The sequence below is a fragment of the Acomys minous genome, assembly GCF_964271855.1.
Source record: "Acomys minous genome assembly, chromosome: 6".
Lineage (NCBI taxonomy): Eukaryota > Metazoa > Chordata > Mammalia > Rodentia > Muridae > Acomys > Acomys minous.
In genome coordinates this window covers 104486086-104509541 of record NC_140487.1, presented here as the reverse complement: position 1 = coordinate 104509541, position 23456 = coordinate 104486086, and the positions used below count along the sequence as shown (strand labels likewise).

The 23456-nt window shown below is 49.7% G+C and overlaps 1 protein-coding gene and 1 long non-coding RNA gene across 3 annotated transcripts in view; both read right to left on the bottom strand.

Annotated features, from left to right (window-relative positions):
• Nucleotides 1-6508, bottom strand: part of PHC2 (polyhomeotic homolog 2) — a 103079-nt gene extending 96571 nt beyond the window's left edge. The window contains exon 1 of one of the 2 annotated variants that reach the window (XM_084784633.1): nucleotides 6419-6508. The gene's annotated coding sequence lies outside the window, so the exon portion shown is untranslated. The remainder of the gene's footprint in view (nucleotides 1-6418) is intronic. The other variant, XM_084784634.1, reaches the window with a different exon arrangement.
• A 6438-nt stretch (nucleotides 6509-12946) lies between these two features.
• Nucleotides 12947-21108, bottom strand: LOC311600283. Its single transcript, XR_014780197.1, has 3 exons — nucleotides 21014-21108; nucleotides 17205-17403; nucleotides 12947-13122 (listed from the first exon to the last, which is right to left on the bottom strand). It is a non-coding gene; the product is annotated as an uncharacterized lncRNA (long non-coding RNA).
• Nucleotides 21109-23456: the final 2348 nt, after the last annotated feature.

The window sequence follows — 23456 nt, the reverse complement described above, 5'->3', positions numbered from 1 at the left end:
GCAAGTAAGATCCCCGGAGCACTAAAGCAAACATAGGGCCTTCTGAGATCAGGATGTAGGCTGCATTCCTCGAAAGCCAGCCCTTCTTTCAGAAACAGTACAGCACAGTCGTGTGCGAGAGCCCAAGTCACAGCTGGATCCAGACCCTATCCCTGCCACATACTCGCTAAGCGACTTCAAGGCAACTTCTTCCAGTATTGTGAGGGACTTTGTGGGATAAAGAACAGACTGCCTACAGCCAGCTCTCACTAAACGATAATGCTACGGTTACTGTTTAAAACAATGTGTAGGGAGCGATTTTAAAAGTTTAAAATGGGGGCTGGGGAGATGGCTCAGAGGTTAAGAGCACTGTCTGCTCTTCCAGAGGTCCTGAGTTCAATTCCCAGCAACCACATGGTGGCTCACAACCATCTGTAATGTGATCTGATGCCCTCTTCTGGCCTGCAGGTATACCTGGAGGCAGAGCACTGTATATATAATAATAAATAAATAAATTTAAAAAAAAAAGTGTAAAGGATGACTTTCTGGGTCTGGGGAGCTGACGCAGTAAGCAGCATGCTTGTCATGCAAACATGAAGGCCGCGTTCCACCCACAGGACCCGGGTTTCACCAGCGCGGCAAACGTGTTCTTGTAATCCCAGAGTCGAGGAGGCGGAGACAGGCAGAGCCGGGTCTTGCTGGGATCCAGCCAGCCTTGCCTGAATCAGTGAGCTTCAGGCCAGGGAGAGACCCTGTCTCAACAACAACAACAACAACAACAACAACAACAACATAAACGCCCCAACAATCTAAGACTGGCACTATGTGAGGGATGACAGGGGAGGCTGCCTCTACCCTCCACATGCACAAACACACAAGTGCATGCACACACAGAGAAATAACTGCTATTAAAAGGTATAAAAGAAACACTATTTTAGGACAGAACCATGAAGCTGACAGGGAAGGCCAAGTCATGTGTTAGACTCTAATTGCTTCCCTTTCATTTCGACAGTGGCAACCGCAGAAGCTGAGCATAAGCTGCACTGTTGCCATTTCTACTCTGCTCCTCGCTTTATGCTCTATCTGGCTCCTTAGTGTTCCTAGGCCCCACCCCCAACTACACTGACGCTACCCTTTAAAGAGGTATGAATGGTTAAGAGGCCCGTTCCCTTCACACATCCATGGCAGCAGCACGCCTGTCTGGCCATGTGTCCCCCAGAGACACCACAGGTGATGGTGGGCAGGATGCCTGCGTCACATAAATAAGTTGAACGGTGCTTTTGCTCCTTGGATACCCCTTGCTGACTGACTCCATCCCTTCTCCCCGGCTCCCTAAAAGAGCCAGTCTCTGGGCTCCATCTTCAGATCTCTACACTGGTGGTTTTACGTTGTCACCACCGGTGAACCCGGCTAAAGCCTCATGGCTTCCACTGTTAACATACTCCATATCAGCCTCCTCCCCGGACCTCAATCTTTGGAACACCAGTCACCTCCTACTCCCAAGCACAGGGCTTGTCCCCTGAGGAGTTTTGGTTGTGTTTTAGGATACGTCAGTACCTACTGTCTCTTCTCCCCAAACCCGGGTTCCATGTGCTCGGTCTCATTTTTGTGAACTCTTCGCCCACGGTCAAGACTATACTAATGTTATTTGATCTTTGTGATCTATATCTGATCACAGTCCTGTTGGTTACTGACTTCTTCTCCACATGTCACCCTAATGCCTTATCCTCCCACGGCCGCACTGTTTACGTAATTTCCTGACTGACTGTTTCGTCCGCTCTCTCTCTCCCTACGAAACTCTCCAGTCTCCACCCTACCGTTGAGTATTATCTTCTCAAATTATACTTTCATGGTACCATGCTTACCTGACCCCCGTAAATCTTCCACTTCCCATCTATAGGATAAAAATCTTAACTCCTCGGATGGCCGTTCCACGCCTCCACCTTGGCTCTTCTAATCCTCCAGTCTGTCTATTTGAGCTTGAGCTTGCTGGACTGGTTAGCCCTGTCAGTTGATCCCTGAAACTCTCAAAATATTCCGGCCTCACATTTTATGAGCACTGTGTTTTCTGTCTGGGAATTCCTCTCATCTTGCTTCCAGAAGGATTTGCCATGACTCTGGGTTCACTTTGCTCTTATTGTTGTTTAATGCTATAATTACTATTATTATTATTTTTGTGTGTGTGTGTGTGTGTGTGAGAGACAGAGACACACAGAGACAGTGACAGAGATGGGGGTGGGGGTGGGGAGTGGATCAGGCACACCCTGCAGTTTGTGTGTGGACATCAGAGAACAACTTTAGGGAGCTGATTCTCATTTTCCGGTTGAGGCAGGGGCTCTTATTTCCACTTCGGTGTTGACCTCCATGCTGGCCCATGAGTTTCCAGCTCATTCTCCAGACTCCACCAACCCCCTCCACGTAGATGAAGAGAGGGGATTACAGGCACGGTACTCCCGCATCCAACTTTCAAGTGAGTTCCAGAGATCAGTCCGTCAGGCTTGCATGGCAAGAGCTTTTACCCACTGACCCAGCCCTCTGCCCTTGTTCTGCATTTTGAGAGAGGGGTTCCCAGCCTCAAAGTCATTCATGTCCTCCAAGCTAGCCTCAAAGTCACTATGTAGCTGAGGGTGACCTTGAACACCTAACCCTCCTACCTCCACCTCCCAAGTGCTGGGATTACAGGCATGTGTCAGCATGGCTGGCTCTCCTGGGGCTCTGAACAGTTCTTCCTTGGGAATCACAGTGGCAGCTGACTTTCCTTTCTTAATTAATGCAACGCTTTACACCTCAAAGAGGTGCTGAACTGCTGCCTTCCATTAGGGATCCATTCACTTATACACACACACACACACACACACACACACACACACACACACACACACGAGCCAGCAATGTTATCACGAACGAAGAAATCGAAGTCAAGGGGTTTACCCTAAGTCATGTGACAGCAACAGTAGAAATCGGATCTGGATCCTTCTAAGCTGAGAATACCCCAACACAAGCCACCTCCCTCATTTCCTGTCTCCTCCAAAGCACAAGTGCCACACAGTGTTTGCACACACAAGTAGGTGTTCAGTAACTACATTGACTGGGAACTACATTGACTTCCCTATGAGGTCCCTGCACTGACAGAATTGGCTGCTCAGCCAGAGCGCATTAGAAACCACCGAGTCACCTCCTTTACATGGCTTAATCGCTCACATCAAAAACTAACTATGATTCTTTCTCAAAAGAAATTGTGTGTGGGGGGGGCAGGGGGTGGCGATTCAAGATGGGGCAAAGTACTGGGCATGCAAATGTAAGGAGCGGAGTGTCAGCAGTGCCCGTGGCTCTCTCAGCAGGGTGGCATGCAGAGACAGAAGGATTCCCAGAAGCTCACAGGCCAGCTAGCCTGACCCAGACTGTGCAGAAGCAGCAAAGAGACCCTGTCTCACAAAGGTGGAGGGTGAGGATTGACAGCTGAGGTTGTCCTGTGACCTCCATGTATGACGTGGCATGTGCATGGGCACACATGTCCATATATCACATACATATGAGCACACATATCGCACATATACACACATTGTACATGCATTACCCCCCCATCCCCCCTCCACACACACACACCCTCCGACACACACAAAGGAAATCTGGGGTTAAGTAAAGCTAACGGGCCTTATCTGATTCAAACCATTATTGAGCTCTGGGGATAAGATCCACCTTACACGTCTGAGCCCATCCTTGCTCTGTTTCTTAGTGACCAGGAAGTAAAGACAACAACAACAACAACAAAAATGAAAACAGCAGGCTGGCTAGCTGAGGGTCCATGGAGTAACAGACTGCTGCAGTTCTAGAGTTAGGCATGAGGAGGAGGGCGTGATCTCTCTGCTTTAATAGTCAATCTCAGTTTAAGAAGCTACAGAAGCCAGGTGTGATGGCGCATGCCTTTAATCCCAGCACTTGGGAGGCAGAGGCAAGTGGATCGCTGTGAGTTCGAGGCCAGCCTGGTCTATAAAGCAAGTCTAGGACAGCCAAGACTACACAGAGAGACCTTGTGGGGTAGGGGTGGGGGGGAAGCTACAGAAGTGAACCACAGGTGGAAACGGAACTAAAGGTCAGAAAGGATATAATAGAAAGGAAGGAGAACAGCCAGAAAGGAGGCAGCACAGGAAATAAGTCTGTGCAGGCGATGGCTGGGTCCTGTTCGGCACAGCTGTTTGAAGCTGTCAGATTCACTGCGGTTGTGGGTGGCTGACACCAACAGCGGCAGCTTCTGGCCTGCTTCCGCGGTTTACGATCTGCCTGGAACTCATGTGTGGTTCAGACTCACCTGGAACTCTGTCTGTGGCCCCAGGCTGGCTTGGAACTTCAGCTCCTCCTGCCTTACTCAGTCGCTCAAGCATGTGCAACCTCCCTAGCTGAAACCTTCCTTTCCTTCTCTCTCTCTTTTCTTTTCCCTTTTCTTTTCCTTTCTTTCTTTCTTTTTCAAGACAGGGTTTCTCTGTGTAGCCCTGGCTGTCCTGGACTTGTTTTGTAGACCAGGCTGGCCTCGAACTCAAGAGATCTGGCTGCCTCTGCCTCCTGAGTACTGGGACTAAAGGCGTGCACCATTGTGCCCGGCCCTGCAATGCTTTCTTCATTCACTCTCTAGCTTCTGGTCTTATTTCTCTGGGATTCGAAGGTTCAACATCCCCCACGCTTCCCCGACAGTAACCTCTTTGTGTGCGGTTTACACTCATCCTCTGTCCTCCTTCGCTGCTGCCTTGAGTGTCAAGCATTGTGGCCAGGGTCAGGACCGCTCCCTCGGGGCTGTTGGAAAACACTTCTTTCTACTGCCACTTGTTGAACCTTTTCTCAGGAGACATGGTGACGAAGCCCAGGAGCGAGGCTCACAAAAGCCGCAGAGGGGAACACACGGGAAAATACCACAGGAAAGCCGTGATTGGAATGAGACGTGTAAGCCAGCTTTTGAAAAGTCACACATAAAGGAGACATGATTGGAATATAAAAGGCATTTTCCAAATAAAAAGAGGGGAGAAACAACTATTCCTGTGAGATAAGATTTTTTTTTTTAAGTGGCAGCACTCACTGAACCTTCGGTTTTGACAGACAGCCTTCCTCGTCTTTGCAACGGACTCCTATTCATCCTTCAGCACTTTGCTGAAGTATGCTCTCTGCAAAGAAGCCTTCTCTGATGCTGGGTACATTGAACAGATCTGTTCTTGTGTCCCCATCTGTCGCACTGCTATCACGTTATCTAACAGTTTTGTCTCTCCCACCACCTCTCTGAGGACAAGGCTAATTATCTTAGTCAGTGTTGCATTCTCTAGACACAACAGAGGGCCTGGCATCTACCAAGTGTTTGCCATTGTGTTGATAAATACACAGCCTGAAAGTACAATCTGCACTTCATTTGCAAAACTCGGTTTGGTTGCTGGGAGTTTTCATGTGGAAGCACGCTTCCCCTCCTTGTTAACAAACGATTTTGAGACTCATAAAGTAAGCTCCATCCACAACGGCACATTAGTCTGCTCTCCATGCCCTAGAGACGGAGCATTTCCCCTCCACTCTAAACCTCCTGGGGCCGGCTTGATATTAGCAGCACATCGCCCTGCTAGCATTTCTATTGTGGTGAAGGCTAAATTACACCATGAGCCTAAAGCGGCCACCAGTCTTAGTGAATTGGGGGAGGGGGTAATTAGAAGACAGCATTTCTGTAGCAGACCTAGGAGCGGGAGATGGAGGAGGGAGTTGTATTTAAACCTAGCATTAAAAGAAATCTGCTAAAAACTCAAGCAAAGCAGGAGTTTCTTCCGTACATGACAACAGACAGGTCTGTACCCCCAACGGGTGTCAGGTCAGAAAACGGGGCGCCAGTGCCTGTCTTGGGCACTCCTCCTTCTAGTACCTTGGGACCAGCTTTGCTTAAGGAGAGAGCTCTGGTTTTCTTCCAGTAACAACAACCACAGTTTGCTCCCCCATGCCCCGGTCTCGATCTTGCCTTCGTCCCCCAGCAACCCCCATCAGGCTTAACTCGGGATCAAAAGTGCCCGTGGCTGCGCTGACAGGCCCTGGCAGAGCAGGCGCGTGGTGGGCAGGCTGGACCCTGGTGTCCCCGCAGTTCCCGAGAGGACACGGGGCCGTAGGGGCGGGCCTCTTCACATAAGGAGGCCACGCGCCCCCGAGATCGCGCGACTGACTGCAGGGACTTCAGCGGCTCCCTACAGCCTCCCGCAAACCCTAGGCCCCAGAGATCGCCGCGGTCTTCACCGCCAACGGGACCGGGGTCACGGTGAACCGGTGTCCACCGCGCTTCCCAGCCTCGCGCGGCCCGGCCCGCTCGCCGCACCGTGACAGCTGGGTGCCCAAAGGGTTAAACCCGCCGCGCGGCGCCTGGTGTCCCCCGCGCGCCGCCCCGCTGCCGCCAGCCGGCCCCAGCGCGCACGCGCCCGCCCGTTACCTGCGGTGGCCTCCGTGCTCCTCCTCCACCTGGCCGTGCTCTCCCGGGGCCGCCCCTCAGCCCGCCCCCTCGGCTCTCCGCCGCGCACCCTGCTGGCTGCCCTGCAGTGGCCCGCGGAGGAGGGGCCTGGGGTGATTACCATGTATTAGCATACCGGAGGGTGTCACGTGCCTGATCCAGCCAATGGTCACTCTGGAAAGGCGGAGATTGCTCTGAACACGCCTTGGTGCTGCTCCGGGCCTGAACCGGTGGCCATGGCAACAGAGTGGAGGGAGGAGGAAGGGGGAGGCGCTGGAGCCTTGAGGTCCCCAGGGAGCATCTCTTCTACCTGAGCTCCGCACCGGGACCACCAAGTACTTTTCCTACTCCGCGTATGGAGAGAGCTTCAAATTGGCCTGGCCAGGGAAATTCAGATTCCGGAAACGCTCTGAACACTTTAACCATGCAGATAACTCTGCTAACTTCTGGAAGTGCATTCCATAAACCTAACTTGATAGTTGGGTAGGCTTATGCTCAGAGAGGCTCAACTACTCGCCCAAAGTGACACAAGCACACTCCATGGAAGAAGTGGAGAAGGAAAACCTCAGGCTCAGGGCTCTCTTGGGCTCTTCACCTCTCACAATTCCAAATAGTCGAGAAAAAGACTGTACACAAACAGTCGAAAGACTCTTCCTACATCACCAGTGGGTACCTTTGTATTGCCTTACAATGACCTTCTGAGGCACAAGCCTTGTACTCATATTACAGATGAGAGAAACGAAGCTCGGAGGTGATGGGACCTGCCCTGGGCCAAACAGCTATTAGGAGCCAAAGGTTAATCGCTCGGATCTACCTATGCTCAAGCTATAGAAACTTTTGCATCAAGTTGTTGTTGTTGGTTTTTTTGTTTTGTTTTGTTTTGTTTTTTTGTTTTTGTTTTTTTTGGCTTTTCAAGACAGGCTTTCTCTGTGTAGCCTTACCTGTCCTGGACTCACTTTGTAGACCAGGCTGGCCTCCAACTCACAGTGATCCTCCTGCCTCTGCTTCCCGAGTGCTGGGATTAAAGGCGTGCGCCACCACGCCCTCAAGTCTTAATCGCAGTATTACTATGCCCATTTTACAAATCCAGATACTGAGCCTTTGGCCAGGCATGCAAAGTGTCTTCACGTACACCTCTGGTACTGCAAACGCTTAGCTCCCAATTCTGCCTGTCGCCCTCCAAAGCCTTACTCTAATGGCATCTCACTGCACCAGGCCCATTTGATTTAGATTTTGGAATAAGAGCACCTTCCCTGATAGACCTGCCACTCAAGAACTGGAATATACTCTGTGACAAGATAAGATAAGACAAAAGGTTAGAACTGGAGTCTCCACGTTGGTAGGGGACTCCAGAACTCTTTCTCTCTGCCTTCACCTCTGTGGTCCTGGTAGTTCGCCTAAAGGGACTTGTTTAGCTCAGTGGCTCTCACTGATTTGAATGTAGTGCGTATGGATTCGTGCGTCAGGGCCCTGCAGTTTAAACAAACTTTCTAGGCACTTTAAAGGGTCATTCAAGATCACTTAAGATATATGAACATTTCATCTCACCACATTGATTTAAAATCCAACTTCCTTCTAAACTGTAAGTATTTTGGTACTTAGGAGCGGACACAGGCAAACGTACTTGGGATAACATCCTGCTTGGTCACTCATCGGCTGTCACTAAACCTGCTTGTGCCTCAGTTTCCTCGCGGTTGAGACAGGATAGGAATGTTGGAAGCATTAAAGAATGAATGTATGAAAGGCATGTAATGCAGGCCTGGCCCAGTGGGTAAGAGTCCATCCTTCCTAGCTATGGTCATTTCTACTTCCGGCCAGGATCTCTCACGGGTCAGACAAACCATGTGTTCAGATTCCTCCTCCCCTCCTGGCACTGGGACACTGAAGCTACCCGTCAACCCCCCCTCCCCCCTCAACACCCCCTCCCCGAATGACACGTTTAAACAGGCTGTTGTGTGGGCAGAGGCTTGTTATCTCTGTTATCTCTGTAAATGACATTCTCTTTTCTTGGGACCATAAATAATTCCTGGACTTAAAGGACCTGGTTTCCCTTACACATCCCCTAGCACCAAATTACCCAGAGTGGCTCCTTGTCGAAGAAGAGCTGGGCAAGCCGAGCAGCCATAAGTCAGGCTCCTTGGAACAGTTTTATGAGGGCCTTAATGAGGGAGATGAGCTGTCCCCAGGAACCGGTGCCGTCTTTCCTGGCCACAGGAAATGAGCTCTTTGTGCTCAAAGCCCAGGCACCAGGAGTGTTCAGGAAGTGAGCTATGGACTGGGCTGTTGTTGACGCAGGCAATCCCAGGGCTAAACAGCCTCTACCCTGCTATTCTCCCTAGAAGGTCAAATTACTCACGCCCTTATGGCGGCAATAGCACCAAAGGGTGGTGTGTGGTTGTAGGTGTTAATCCTCTGCCTCCTACTATGTGCGTGAGCTGTCACCCCCTAACTCCCCAACCACGCATCCTCCAACAGTGGTCAGCGACAGCGTTCCTGGAGTGGATGAATTGGATGTGAACCCCACTTTCTCCACACATGTGTGAGTGGGATGGTGGGAAAGTTCCTTAAACACCCTTGCACCCTAACTTCCCTACCTGTAAAATGGGACGAAGAGCCGTCACCTTCACAGCCTCTGCCTGGGATTTAGTGAGTTACTGAGAGAGCAGAGTATCTTCCGGGAAGCACTGCCGAGGCGTTAAGATGACTGAACAAAACCACTTACGTCCAGTAAATGCACATTATATGTGTGTGTGCGCGCGTGTGTAGCCCTCCACAGCCTGCTTCCGGACCACTCTTCCACGCAGGCTGCCCTCAGTCCCCTCTAAGGTGCGTCTAAAGGTTTCCCGGGAAATGAAGACCCTGTGTGAGAGAGCTTCAGTTTGCATCCTGAATCTGCCACACTCTATGTGTGAACCAGAACAAGTTGTCTTACACACATGAGCCTCAGGGCCCTTATTTGTGAAGGGAGGCTAAGCCGCCCCTCCCCCCCAACCCTCCCCAACCCCCTCCACCCGGGCATTGCTCTCAGCCTTCAGTCTTATGGGGGTAGCAGGAGATGGTAAAAGGCCTCACTAGGACAGAGGTTCTGCTCCATCTTTCTTCTCTTTAACTTAGCTCTCCAGTCATGAAAATAACTAAAGATTACGGAGGACTTCCCCTGGCCTTCTGCTATATACATTGTTTTTTTTCTTAATCCTCACACTGGGCCAAGGGCCCCGGGAGAGGCAGCAGCTTGTCCAACATCTCCATGGGAGTCTGTGGCAGAGCTAAAGTCCTGCCAAGACTCTCAGATTCCCAGGTTCATGCTAAGAACCCATCATCCTGTTCTCTGGCCTCCAACTCCAGCTGCCTGTAACACTCGTGTGTGTGTGTGTGTGTGTGTGTGTGTGTGTGTGTGTGTGTGTGTGTGTATGTGTGTGTGTGTCCCTCTTCCACTCATCCACCCACTCTCTCCAGTGTCCCACCAGTGTCCAACACAGTGAGTGTTCCACATGTACATATTTTGTATTTATAGACCGAGTGGAAAGAAATGAAGGTGACATTCTTATGAACTAAAGTTCCAAGAAGAGGAAGGGGGAGGCAAGGTGGGGATGCGGGTGGGGAAGATGCGCTTGTATTAAGAGGTCCACAAAGTCAAAGGACTAAACTTTGAGATCGTGGAATGTTAACACGTTGCAGACCAAAGCCAAATTAACCTGGGCTATTTTTAGTCTCTTGGTCCCTTTGAAAGCCACTCACTGGCTAGACCTGTATCTACCCTAGCATCCTATGATGACGGAAACCTTACGATGTATTCACTGCAGGCTACTAGTTTTTACTAATCCACATACTAAGAACAGCCTCAGATGGCATCTGAAACCTACAGCAGAAAATCTGTGGCTTTGCTGTCACTGCCTATCTACGCCCACCTCCTCAGTGTGTTTGGGACACACTTTGATTTATGGCTTTCTTTGTTGTGTAGCTATTAAAATTTCATGTAACCGTGCCCACAGTATAACATAGTGTTTTGGAAAACCCCAACTCTGTGTTCATGAACCGTGATCACTCTTTCTTGGCTCCAGAATTAACTCTCACTCCCTATGGGATGAGCATTCTTGTATAGTGATGGAAACTGCTTACCTTGGGCTGTCCCAGGAAGGAGATTTCTCACCTGCTGACACCCTCAGCCTGCTCACCAGTCATGTGGAACGGCTTCCTCCTTTCTTTGTGGGGAACTCGGTTTATAGGTTCCAGAAGCTGGCTATGAATCCAACGATGTCACCATCTTCAGCACACATTCTGGGAGATGTTGGGGGCCTCCTGGATCCCTCTGGGGCCTCTATTAATAAGCATCAGAGGGGATGATTTCCACAGGAGCCTTGGCTTCCAGCTGTAGTGAGATACCATGGATTGTGTGCATAAACCAGTACAGCTGTATTCTCTCACAATCAAGAGGCCAGAATCTGAAATCATGCTCAGAGGGGCATCTGTCCTGCATCTCTTGCCTGGTTTCCTGCGGCTTCCAGTAATTCCTGACTGATATTCCTTGGCTGTGGGTACCTCAGTCCAATCTTTGTTTCTGTTTTCTCATGGCATTCTATCTGTGTACCTGTTTCCAAATTTTCTCCCACTCACCTGAATACCGTGCATCCTTGTTGTAACTTGACCAAACAAGGCCTCATTCACAGGCATTGGGATTTCACTTTGTTTTGGAGGCGCAGCTCAACCCACCACAGTATGTTTGAAACAATGTGGAGAAGATGGGGGTGGGGGGAGTAAAGAAAAGGGAGGAAGAGGAAGAAAGGGGGTGGTGGAGGTCTGTGCTTATGGCAGCAGCAATAAGGAGTGTGACCAGGGTCCCTCAGGAATAGCACCAACCTTTCCTTCTTGGCCACTTTTGCTCTTTCTCCATAAAGGTCTCCGTATCGTAGACTCCCGTAGCCTACAGAGAGCCTACGGAGGTTTGCTTATTCACCCCACAAATGCCTATCAAACTCTGCCGAGGAAGATGTGCTCTGGAGAGTACTTATGAGTAGTCTAGAATCATGCAATAAGTCTGAACGTGGCTAGGAGCAGAACAAAATATCCCAAACCTTAATCCTGAGCCCTGCGGAGTCCTGCTTGGAAGGCTGCCCGCCACCCTGAACCCAAATATCTAGTTCTGAAACAAATCGGAGTTATTAAAAAAAAAAAAAAACTGTTGCAAGGCATCAGCCAGTTCCCCAGGCTCTGAAGGGCTTTGGAGATGTAGACAAAGCTAGAAACATCCCAGCTCTAAGTGTGTAAGTGTGATCTGGCACCCTTCCCTCGCTTTCACCCAATTAATCACCTAATCCTAAAAACATCATCTCTGGATACAATGGCTAAATTGGGCACAAGGGAACTTTCTGTGGGTGAGGCAATGGCTTGTTTATCTTTTTTTTTTTTTTTTTTTTTTTTTTGGTCCCACTGTTGATATAGAAGCTGTCATGGAATTTGCCTTGAAGAATTCTTTGTTAAGTGGGCTGGGGAGATAGCTGAGTGGTTAAAGTGTTTGCTGGGTAGGTATGAGGGTCTTAGGCTCTCCAGCATGGTGGTCCATTTGTAACCCAGCTTTGGAGGGAGATGGAGACAGGTGGATTCCCACTGCTTTGCTGGCCAGACAACCTGGCTTTAACAGAAAGCTTCAGATTTACCAAGAGATGATGTCTCAAGGGATAAGGTGGGAAAGTGATGGAGGAAGATGCACAGATGTCAATTTCTCTGGACCTGCATGCACACATGCAACACACACACACACACACACACACACTTGTACCATGAATAAACTCATGTGATTCCAAACAGTGCTTAGAGCTCTCTGTTGGTTCCTGGTCTACATCCCACAGACAGGAAACGAACTTGGATTGGCTTAAGTTGCTTGAATCCATTGTCAGGGCCTTGTTGATCCGAATACTCCACTTGCCGTTTCATCATAAGAAAAGATGGCGGTTTGACCCTAATATCGTGGTCAGTGTGAATATGGTCCTGCCCAGAGCTGTCATGAGATGAGAGATCAGCCTGGAGGCTGAAAAGTAGGCCAGGCAGGGGTCAGAGATGGGGGTCAAGCCAGCAGGAGTTGTCAGATGAGAGAGCAGGGGTGAGAGAGAGGTCAGAAGTGAGATCAAAGCCCGGGAACTAGGGCAGGTACATCCGACTCTCGAGGAAGAGGGCTTGTTAGCTCCTGCCCCTTGGGAAGGCAGATCACCAGGTCCACCGGTAAGGCCTGCTGCTCACAAGGCCCCCAGGGATTCTTTGTAATTGATCTGGATTGGAGCCCCTACTTCTGAAGGGGACCGGGGCTGCCAACGCTATTCATCAGGCTTCAGGTAATTACATAAACTTTGTTACAGCATGCCTGACCCTCAGACAGTGACGTCATATTGAGAGGGGGAGGGGAAACATTAGGAGGTGGGGCATAGATGGAAGAAGTAGGTCACTGGGGGATGGCTGTGACTAGTCACTGGTCGCTTTCTCTCTGCTCCCTCTCTGCCACGGAGATGTTCTGTATCATTGTAGGCGCCCCCCAAAAAATCATGAGCTAAAGTAAACACATTTTTTCCCCTTTAAGTTGTTTGTGTTGGGTGTTTGTCACAGAAATGCAAAGTTTGACACCCAGGGGTGATGATGATGATGACGATGACGACGACGATGCGATTGTTTGCTGCGGTGTTTCTTTTCACAAAGCTCTAGAAGAGATTTGGAAGTACAGTTGTTTGTTTACTACTCCATTTGATCATTCCTTCATTTGTTAATATGTTCACTTGTTTTGAAACTGAGTACTAACCCCATACTCGTCCCCCGCAACTCCTGTTAAATGCCAATAGCCCTCTCCAGTGTACACCCCTGCAGGGAGTCAGTTCTGGAAGCAGGGTTCTCTGCTCTGCTTTCAGCCCTCTGAGCTTTACTTCCAGTGCCACCTGTGACCTCCATTACATAACCATCATTATAGTAGAACGAGGAAAATCAACCGAATGAAGGAGGCATTTGCACTTGGTGGTCCATTTCCTAGTTGTCGCATGGAGAAGGGGTACCTTCTACTGCCTGCCTGTTTTCTCTAGAAATGGCTTTACCCTTTCGTGTGGCTGCAGGGTTGGCAACCTGTGATTATGCACTTGACCCCAGACGACAGATGGTGGGTCGAGGTTGGTGTCTGACCCGAGATGAGCCAGTTGTACCCTGTGTCTAGGCCTCTGAGACTTCCTGCCTACTCTGGCTGTTTCTGGAGTGCACTTGTTTGGTAGGCATTTCTTATGATGTATGTCAAAGAAAAGAGAGAGCTAGTTAGTCTGCAGAGAGGAAGAAACCCAGTGCACAAGAAGCCCAGATGGCCAATCCTGTAGCCCACCATCAGCTTTCAGCCTTGAGTCCTTGGCTATAGCCTTTACCCTCATAGCAGTCCCATGAAGGGAAGTACGGAGGGCATTAGTTATTTGCCCAGTTCTTAGAAGGTAGGATTTCCCCCTCACAGCCAATCGTCCGTGTCCCAAGAGCTTTTCAAGAGAGAAGCATATTCAAGGGGCTTGGTCTGGAATCTTGAGCCTAGAAAGTCCTTACCCAACCCAAGAGCCTCTGTCTCAACTTTAAATGAGCTTTGTGCTGTGTAATGACTGACCCCTGTTGTCAGATTGACTCTCTCTCTGTCTCTCCTTTTTTTTGTTGTTGTTGTTTTTTTTTTTTTTTAGACAAGGTTTCTCTGTGTAATGCCCTTGGCTGTCCTGGACTCGATTTGTAGACCAGGCTGGCCTTGAACTCACAGCGTTCCACCTGCCTCTGCCTCCTGAGTGCTGGGATTAAAGGTGTGTGCCACTACATCTGGCTTCTCTCTCTCTCTCTCTCTCTCTCTCTCTCTCTCTCTCTCTCTCTCGTGTGTGTGTGTGTGTGTGTGTGTGTGTGTGAGAGAGAGAGAGAGAGAGAGAGAGAGAGAGAGAGAGAGAGAGCGCACACATTAGATTACAAGGGTTCTTACACAAGGCATGTGGCAGTCCCTTGATAGAGCCTAACATGCTAGCGTTACTGGGAGGTGGGGAAAGCTAAGAGTGACATCCAGTTGGATGAAGAGGGTCACTGGTGGAGGGTGTGTTTGGGGCTTGTGTCATATCCTAGTTTCCTCCTCAGTCCCCTCCCTGCTTCCTGTCTATGTTACCTGTTCCTGCCACCATGATGTTCTGCCTAAGCACATGGGACCAAGTAGCCATGGGCTGAATAAACTCCCTAAAACCTTGAGCCAAAATTAACCCTTCCTTCCATAGGCTGCTCCTGTCAGATATTGGGTTATAATAACAGGAAGCAAAGCTAACAACACAGTGGGAACTTCAGGAACATGGCGGGGAGGAAAGGCCCAGAGGGTCTTGAACAAAAGCTGTGTGTTCGGTCAGTGGATCAACATTCGTTAGTTAAAGAGTGATGTCCAAGTGAGCCAGGGCCTTTCCTGTCACTGCCGTTACACTTTGGCACCATTCTCTACACACCTGGAGTTGGTGGCTTATGGTTTGAATGTGAACCCTTGGTGGTGGCACTGTTTGGAAAGGTTGTGGGACTGTTAGGAGCTGGGACTTTGCTGGAGGAAATTGGGTGACTGAGGGGTGGGCCTTGGGGCTTTATAGCCCGGCCTCATTTCCTGTTTGCTCTCTGCTTCCTGGCTGCGGATACAATGTGACCCACGGCCGATGACTTCTGCCACCATTACCAGGATGGACTGTACGTGTCCTTTCAAACAGCAATGACAAAAGCGGCTAATCCAGTGTTGTCTCTCTTGACATTGGGAAGGGGGTGACAGGCAGTAGTGTGGAGTTCAGCTCCCAGGGCGTCCCTCCCTTTAGGCCTGCCTCTCTTGCATTTTGTGGAGCTGACATGTGCTACCTCTTTTGGTCAGCTGGACAGATCTGTCTGCCCCCGATACAGATGGGGCTGGCATTTTATCTCCAATCACGAAGCCCTTGAAACAGCATTTCTGTTGATGGCTGCTGCTCCTAGGCTCCGAGGTGCCCTCCTGCATCCTTCTCTGACATTGTCAATTGTCCCCTAGAGTCCCTCAGATCTGTTTCTTCGGTGACTACAGGGTTAATGTCTACCTGGACTATCTAGTATACTCCCCAGGAGCCTAAGGCTGGGCACTGGAATGCTTTCCAGTTTGGTTCTGCCCTTGCTTATTTGACATGTTTCCTATTTTCAGGTAAGGCTTAGAGGAAGCTGTGTAACTTCGTTCCTTCTTTCATGCATTCATTTAACAAGGTTTCATGTGGCAGCTTTGGGCCAGCCCTGGGCTAAGTGTTGAGGATACATGGGAAAGAAAACCAATATGGAGAGTGCATGGTGGTACACAGACGGATGGAAAAAATTAGGAAAGAAGCAAATAAGTACACACAGCTTGAGCATCCTTAATCTCAAGTTCCAGATGCTCCAAAAATCTAAAACATTATGACCATCAAGCTGATGTGATGGCAGAGGTTGAAAAAAAAAATCACACATGGGCTCATAAGGGTGAGGGCAGTCAAAAATTTCGCTCTGATTAAGGGCACTGGCCACTCTGCCCGGGTCTGATTCCCAGCACCCGCACGGTGCCTCACAGCTACCTGTAACTCCAGTTCCAAGTGGTCTTAACACTCTGCGGGGACCAGGCATGCAAGTGGTGCATAGACATACATGCAGACAAAGCACCCATACACATAAACTAAAACAAAAAAATAAATTGGTGGTGGTTGTTGTTTTTCAAGACAGGGTTTCTCTGTGTAGCCCTGGCTGTCCTAGAACTTGCTTTGTAAACCAGGCTAGCCTCAAACTCACAAAGATCAACCTGCTTTTGCCTTTTGAGTGATGGGATTAAAAGTGTGTGCCAACACTGCCAGACAAATTGATGATGATGATGATGATGATGATGATGATGATGATAATAATAATAATAATAATAATAATAACAACAAAAAATAAAATGTTGTTGTTGTTATTATTATTATTATTATTATTATTATTATTATTATTATTATTTTCTCTGTGTAGCCTTAGCTATCCTAGACTCACTTTGTAGACCAGTATGGCTTCAAACTTAGAGAGTTCTACCTGCCTTTGCCTCCCATAGTGCTAAGATTATAGGCGTGTGCCTCTATGCCCAGCTCAATAAAACAAATTTTTATCTTAGTTATGCTAAAAAACATTGGACGAATAAGCTTCAGGTTATTTATATATGCTGTACATGAGACAGAAATGATTCTTATCCTTGGACTTGGGTCCCGTTCCCAAGAGCACCTGTGTACGCAAATATTCCCCAACTGGAAAAATACAAAACCAGAAACACTTCGGTTTAAGCACTTCAAATAAAGGACACATGAACCGCTGCCTCACACTCTGACAGTGGGTACCAAAGAAAGAGGAAAGAGGAAGGAGGGAGCTGTGAGAGAATCCGGAACAGCTGTGCTCTTAGGTGGGCAGCCTTACGGTTTCTAAGAAAGAGATCTTTACGCCCCAGGGACCCAGCCCAGAGGCAAAGCATGCTGTCAAATGAACTGGGCTGAGGTCATCCAGCTCAGAAAGTAACAGGTCTGGGCTTGGGGGTGGAGGTATGTGCAACTGTGGAATTTGGATTCTTTCTCTCCCTTTGGCGTTGGCTTGCCATGCTCATTCATCCACCTTCCCTAGATTCCTAGCGGTGGGCCTCGGATCTCCTGCTTACCGCTGCTTGCCTGTCTACACCACAAGCAAACAGTACACTCGCATAAGACACAGCCACAGGCCTCCAGCCTCCTCAGCCAGTATAAGTGTGCCTTCGACCAACCTGAGCTGGAACAGGAGCGTCTCCTGGGAGCTAGCGCCTTGGAAGGGGCGGGAGAAAGTTCTTTCCTTCCTCCTGTGCCACATGATTTTGTGTTCAGCTCCTCGGCGCTCAACTTCATGTGCCGTCGTGATGCTGCTACTATGTTTCCGGATCACACTGAGTGGTCCAAGGGCAGATGCCTGGCCCCAGGAAAAGCAACCTGTAGGCAAAAGAGAGATGCAAAGACCAGAGCTAGCCTCGTGAATTTGAGAAAGTGAGGACAGCTTGTAGGACTGCTGTGAGGAAGTGAGGAAGCCACTAAGAAGGGAGAGGTGAAGGCAGCAGGTATGCCGAAGACACGTGTCCTGGCTGTGGCGTGCATTGCTAAGTGCCTCCCGGTGTCCTTTACCCCCAGTGCTGACAAGTGTTTAGCTGCCTCTTGCTGCTTGAGAGGTGTGGAAGGATTGAAATGTCAGTGGTATAAAGTGTCCTGTCAAGGCTGACCTCAGAGCTGAAGTCAGCGATGCCAAAATGGATGGGGGTGGTGGGGATACATGCACTGGGCTCTCCAAGCGCCCATATGGGTGGGCTTCAGGACACCCCTGGACCATCTCCTCCTCTTTTCATCCTTAAACACCCGTGTTCTGTTAGTTTTGGTTTATATGCAAACATGTTTTTGTCGTAATCCCAGGGGTGGGATACGGGGGGGGGGGGGGAGGCTGCTCCAGTTTGTCCACAGCTGATAACTGCCTCCTGAGAGGGCACGTGATGTTTGTCAGCTGGGAACTACCTCATGTGGGACTGTGGTCTTTGTTAGTGGGGATAAAAGCCAGACCCAGGTAGAGAGAGAGAGAGACTGGGGGCTCCAAAAAAAGAAGAAGGCTGCTGATGCTTCCTCCCGAGGCTTCCGGTTGCTGTTGATGCGGGCTTGATGAGAAGAAGTTGAAGATAGCCTGAAATGGAGATTGGGCTTGCCCCAAGGAACCTGACCATCCTAAACAGCAGGAAGTAGCTAAGGAAAACTACACCCCCTCTCCCAACTAACCTTTTTTCTCTCCTACTTGTTTAGTGTCGGGGTGTTGGGAGGGATTGGGGTGGAGAAGGGAGAAAGAGGTATAAGGAACCCAAAATAAAAATAGATCTTAAAAGTACACCTACACACCCGCTCGGAGGTTTCTCAGGGCAGGTGGCCACCTGATTAAAAGCGACATTTCTGTCTCTTAGGTATGGCCACATGAGCAGAATCTGATCAGTGAGTGGTGATCAGCACTGGTGAGGCCACTTCCTCCTCCAAGCTTTGAAGCAACTGCTGATCAACCAGGCCTTCCCTCTCCTCTCCTTCAGGCTGGATGACACACACATATGGTGAATTAGTTATTGTCCTTATGGCAGGCAAAACACCTGATGAAAAGAAGCCCAGAAAAGGAAGAGCTGGCCAGGTTCATAGGTCAAGGGGATGCTGTCGGTCCTGGAGGTATGAAGCGGGGTGTGTGAGTGGCTGGTCACATTGTGTCCAGAGTCAGGGAGCCAAGAGGAATGAGCGTGAGAGTTCTGGTGCTCGATCTTTTTTTTCTTCTTTAAGAGCCTGGGACACTAGACCAGTGGATGGCCCCTCCCACATTCAGGCTGGGTCTTTGTCCTGAGTTTACCCCTCTGGAGACATCCTCAGTCATGCCCGTTGTCTAGATGATTCTAAACCCAGCGAGGCTCACAACGAAGAGTCAAATCACAGATAGCGGAGATGAGGAAAACAGTGGGGCCAGCAGTGACAGTGAGTGAGGGAAACCAGATGTTTGTATCCAAGGGACCTCTGGGAACCAGGCTTCCTCAAGTGCCACCAACTGAGCCTGTGCTATTTCTCTCTCTCTCTCTGCCCCCCCTCTCCTGTGTGTGTGTGTGTGTGTGTGTGTGTGTGTGTGTGTGTGTATTTTAAGATAGGATCTTTCTAGTTGTTGTCCTGGAATTTGCTACGTAGACCAGGTTAGCATCAAACTCATAGAGAGCTGGTTGCTTTTGCCTCCCCAACTGCTGAGATTAAAGAAATAAATTGCCGTGCCCTGGAAAGTGTATAACTCATTTAAGACTTGTATTATCTTTTTGTTTGTTTTTTCTTTAGAGATGTGTTTATTTTTATGTGCAGTGGTGTTCTGCTTGAATGGGGGAGGGTGCCAGAACCTTTGGAACTGGAGCTACAGTGGTGAGCTGCCGTGTGGGTGCTGGGAGTTGAACCTGGGTCCTCTGGAAGAGCAGCCAGGGCTCCTAACTGCTGAGTCATCTCTCCAGCCCCACGGAGACTCTTTCTTATGGCAGCTTGTCAGTGACACTTACACTCTTGCCTTCTTATCCCTTTAAAATGTCACAAATGAGTCCACCTATATTATGGAAGATTTTACTGTCTTCTGAGCTTGAATTCCAAAAGACTATGGAAGTCTAGGCTGTGTATACGTTTACTGATAACAACAGAGAGACGCGGAATCCAGGATTCGGTTTAGGGTCAGCGTGCAGGAAGGGAGGGAAGGGTTGTGACCGAGTCAGCAGGTTTAGGGGCCTGCACCAAGGCTTTGCTGGCATCTCCCTGTTCAAATGTGAGGAGTTGGTTAATCTCTCTGGCTCTGGATGGCAGGGCTCGGGGTGTGGTCCTAAATAGGGTCTCAGTCTGGAGGCTGTGTCTTAATCTGTCTTCTCCTGCTGTTACGGGGTAGTTTATAAAGAGAGAGATTTATTTAGCTTCCCTTTTAGAAGCTGGGAGTCCAGGAGTGTGGCACCAGCACCTTTCCTCTGGCAAGGGCCTTTTCGATACAGCTTAGCATGGCAGAGGGCTTCCTGGGATAAGACAGGGCAAGCCTGCTGGCTTGGATCTCTCTCTCTCTCTCTCTCTCTCTCTCTCTCTCTCTCTCTCTCTCTCTCTATCTCTTTCTCTCTCTCCTCTAGAGACCTATGCTTCTCATGAGGGCCCCACGCTCACAATTTTATCAAATCTATCTTTCTTAAGGCTCCACCTTCAAATACCAATAACATGAGTTTGGGGTTTAAGTTTCCAAGCCAAGAATTCAGGGACGTGGGAGGGGGGTGGACACATTCAAACTGTAGTGAGCATCAAGAAATTAATACTGGACTCCACTGTTTCCAAGGGAATACTAGGACCTGTTCTAACGAAGATTTCAAAGCTGTCCCCAGGGCTGGGCTATAGTTCAGTTGGTAGAGTGCTTGCCTAGCACGCATGAAGCCCTGTGTTTGCTCCCTACAGCTATGTAAGACAGGGCATGGTGGCGCATAGCTAAAATCCCAGTACTTGGGAGACAGAGGCAGGAAAGTTAGACATCTATGGTCCTCCTGGTTTATGCAGTGAGCTTGAAGCCAGTCTGGGTTATCTGAGACCCAGTGTTCAGCATGTATATTTTTTCCCCTCTTCACAGGCAATCTGACCAAACTGTCCATTTGCTCCTTCATTCAACCCTTTGTTTGTTTGTTTGGTTGGTTGGTTTTTCCAGACAGAGTTTCTCTGTGTTAGCCTTGGCTGTCCTGGACCTGCACTGTAGACCAGGCTGGCCTCGAACTCACAGCGATCCGCCTGCCTCTGCCTCCCGTGTACTGGGATTAAAGGCGTGCGCCACCACCACCTGGCTTCAAAAATGGGTGGCTTCTCCTGTGTGCTGTAACTACAGGGATGACTCAGACCCAGCCTTTTTTTTTCCCCAGGAGTTCAGTCTGCTGAACTCACCCCCAGGTGCCCTAAGTATAAAACAAAGGCATATAAAACAAAAGAGTTGTACCAAGATGCTGTACCACACTAGGAAGAGCAGTTACCTTAGCCTCAGTATGGCACTTACCAGCAAGAGACACAGGGATGGAGCACAGAGGGGTGATGATGATGCAGTCACCTGGGAGCCGAGCATCACCTGAGCGGAAGTGGCCGGCAGGGACAGAAGCTGGGAAAGAGAGAGAGGTTCAGGATGTGGTTGGAGGACACTTATGAATAAAAAAGTCACAGAAGCCACACAATGAGGTCGTGATGTTTCTCCCATTCCTTGTCCCAAGGTGCTGGGCCAAGATCAGTGCCCAGAACTCCTAAGTGGCCCTGACCACACAGGGCGGCCACACACACCATTTCCCATGGAGAATACTGCAGGGGATTGACCTCAACTGGGAGCACCAGAGAACAAGCTAGTGGCGAAGAACAAACGTGCAGTACCAATTCTGTTTTATGGCCTTATCTGATGCTCGAACACGTAGAGAGGGCACCGGGTCATCTCTGGTGCAACGGGGGCATAAATCAAGCAGCACCCTGCTTCCTGAGGCCCTTGCCAGGGAAGACCGGACCTGCCCCGCTCTAGCCGAGATCAATTGCTGGCCATTTCTCTCCTTGTCCCGGTTACTTCCACAGGCTGGTGCAGGCCTGGCCCCAGAAGCAGCTCTCAGACTGTGTCTGTGACAGTGTGCAGAGCCCCGCTTGGACAGGCCAGAGGCAACAGAGCTACACAGAGGGGATAGAAGGAGGGTTATCACAGCGGGAAGAGCTACTGTTGTGTAGGCTGCCAGCCAGCCCAAGCCTCAGGGATCTGGAGCTCGGCAAAGTTGAATGGCTGGCCTAGGACCACCCCCGCCTAGGAATTGTTGGAGCCCTAAATCCAAATCCAGTTCAGCTGAGTTCTAAAACAACTGAAAAGAGATAGCCGACCTAAGGTAGGTTTTTTGTTTGTTTTGTTTGTTTTGTTTTGTTTTATTCCAGTCCAATTCAATCCCACGCCTTTAATCCCAGCACTTGGGAGGCAGAGGCAGGTGGATCACTGTGAGTTCGAGGCCAGCCTGGACTACAAAGTGAGTCCAGGACAGTCAAGGCTACACAGAGAAACCCTGTATCGGAAAAAAAAAAAAAACAACAAAAACAAAAACAAAACAAAACAAAACAAAAAAACCAAAAAAACAAACAAACAAAAAACCCCAAATCAAATTCTGACTTTTCCACCTCCTACCTGTGTGACCCCAAAGCAAGCCACCGAACCTCAGAAGCCTCCGTTTTTCTCATCTGCAGCATGGGGGAAAACAGAACCCATCTGACCCGGGACCCTGCTGTGAAGATTGAGACTACTTATGTAAAGTAGCTGGAAGTGCTCTGCAAGTGCTACGGTTAGCACCATCTCTGCCATCCACGTTCTCGGTTCTCTCACCTCTTTTCCCTACCACAGTCAAGCGGTGCCCGGAAGGGTCTGCCAGCACCAGAGGAGCAGTGTGTCTCTGGAGAGTGAACTGGAGAGTGAAGGGAACTGCACAAAACAGAGGCAAAAAGCAACCGGGGACCAGATCCCGCAAGAGCGCTTTGGAAACCGGAAATAGGATTTACACCGCAGAGATGGGTCCTGATCCACTGCGCAGTCTTACGCAGATGGACGCCATGACCTGGCGCGTGCTCCAGGCCAGGCTCTGCTGTAAGGCACGGGAGGCTAGCGAGGTAGCCTGTGAGGTCCAACTTCCGGTGCGAGGAATGGAAGAGGGTCGTGGGAAGTTGGAAGGTTGAGGAAGATCATAGATAGTTTCTTTTCCAACCCTCAGGCTGCTAGGCAGGTAGATGCCAGCAGCCGGCGGGCTAGACAACAGCAGACTGAAGAGGAGAAGTGAGGTTAAGTGTAAGATACCTCTTAGGAGTCACTTGAAAGGGGCGGGAAGAGCGGCACAAACAGCCAGATCTTTGAGGCTCACTCCAGGCGATGTTGGCGCACACCTTTAATCCCAGCACTTGGGAGGCAGAGGCAAGTAGATCACTGTGAGTTCAAGGCCAGCCTGGTCTATAAAGTGAGTCCAGGACAGCCAAGGCTATACAGAGAAACCCTGTCTCAAAAACAAACAAACAAACAAACAAAACCTCACTCTGTCTCTGTCTGTTCTTCTCTCTCTCTCTCTCTCTCTCTCTCTCCCTCCCTCCCTCCCTCCCTCCCTCCCTCCCTCTCTCTTGAGACCATTTACAAACAGGACTGTTTCGGTAGAGTGGAGTCTGAAGATGGAGGGCAGAGAGAACTTTCACCTTCTCTAGGTGACGCTGACCTCCAGCAGACAGGAGGCACGGATGCTTAATCGTCATTGTTAGCCTGACAGGATCTGGAGTCACCTAGGAGACACACACCTGGCTGTGTGTGTGTGAAGTTTCTAGGTTGGGTTTACTGAAGTGGGAAGATCTACCCCGAGTGTGGGCAGCGCCATTCCGCAGGGCGGGGTCCCCTGCTGGCTAAAAGGGAAAGTGAAACATCAGCTTTCCTCTTTCTGCTTCCTGACTGTGGG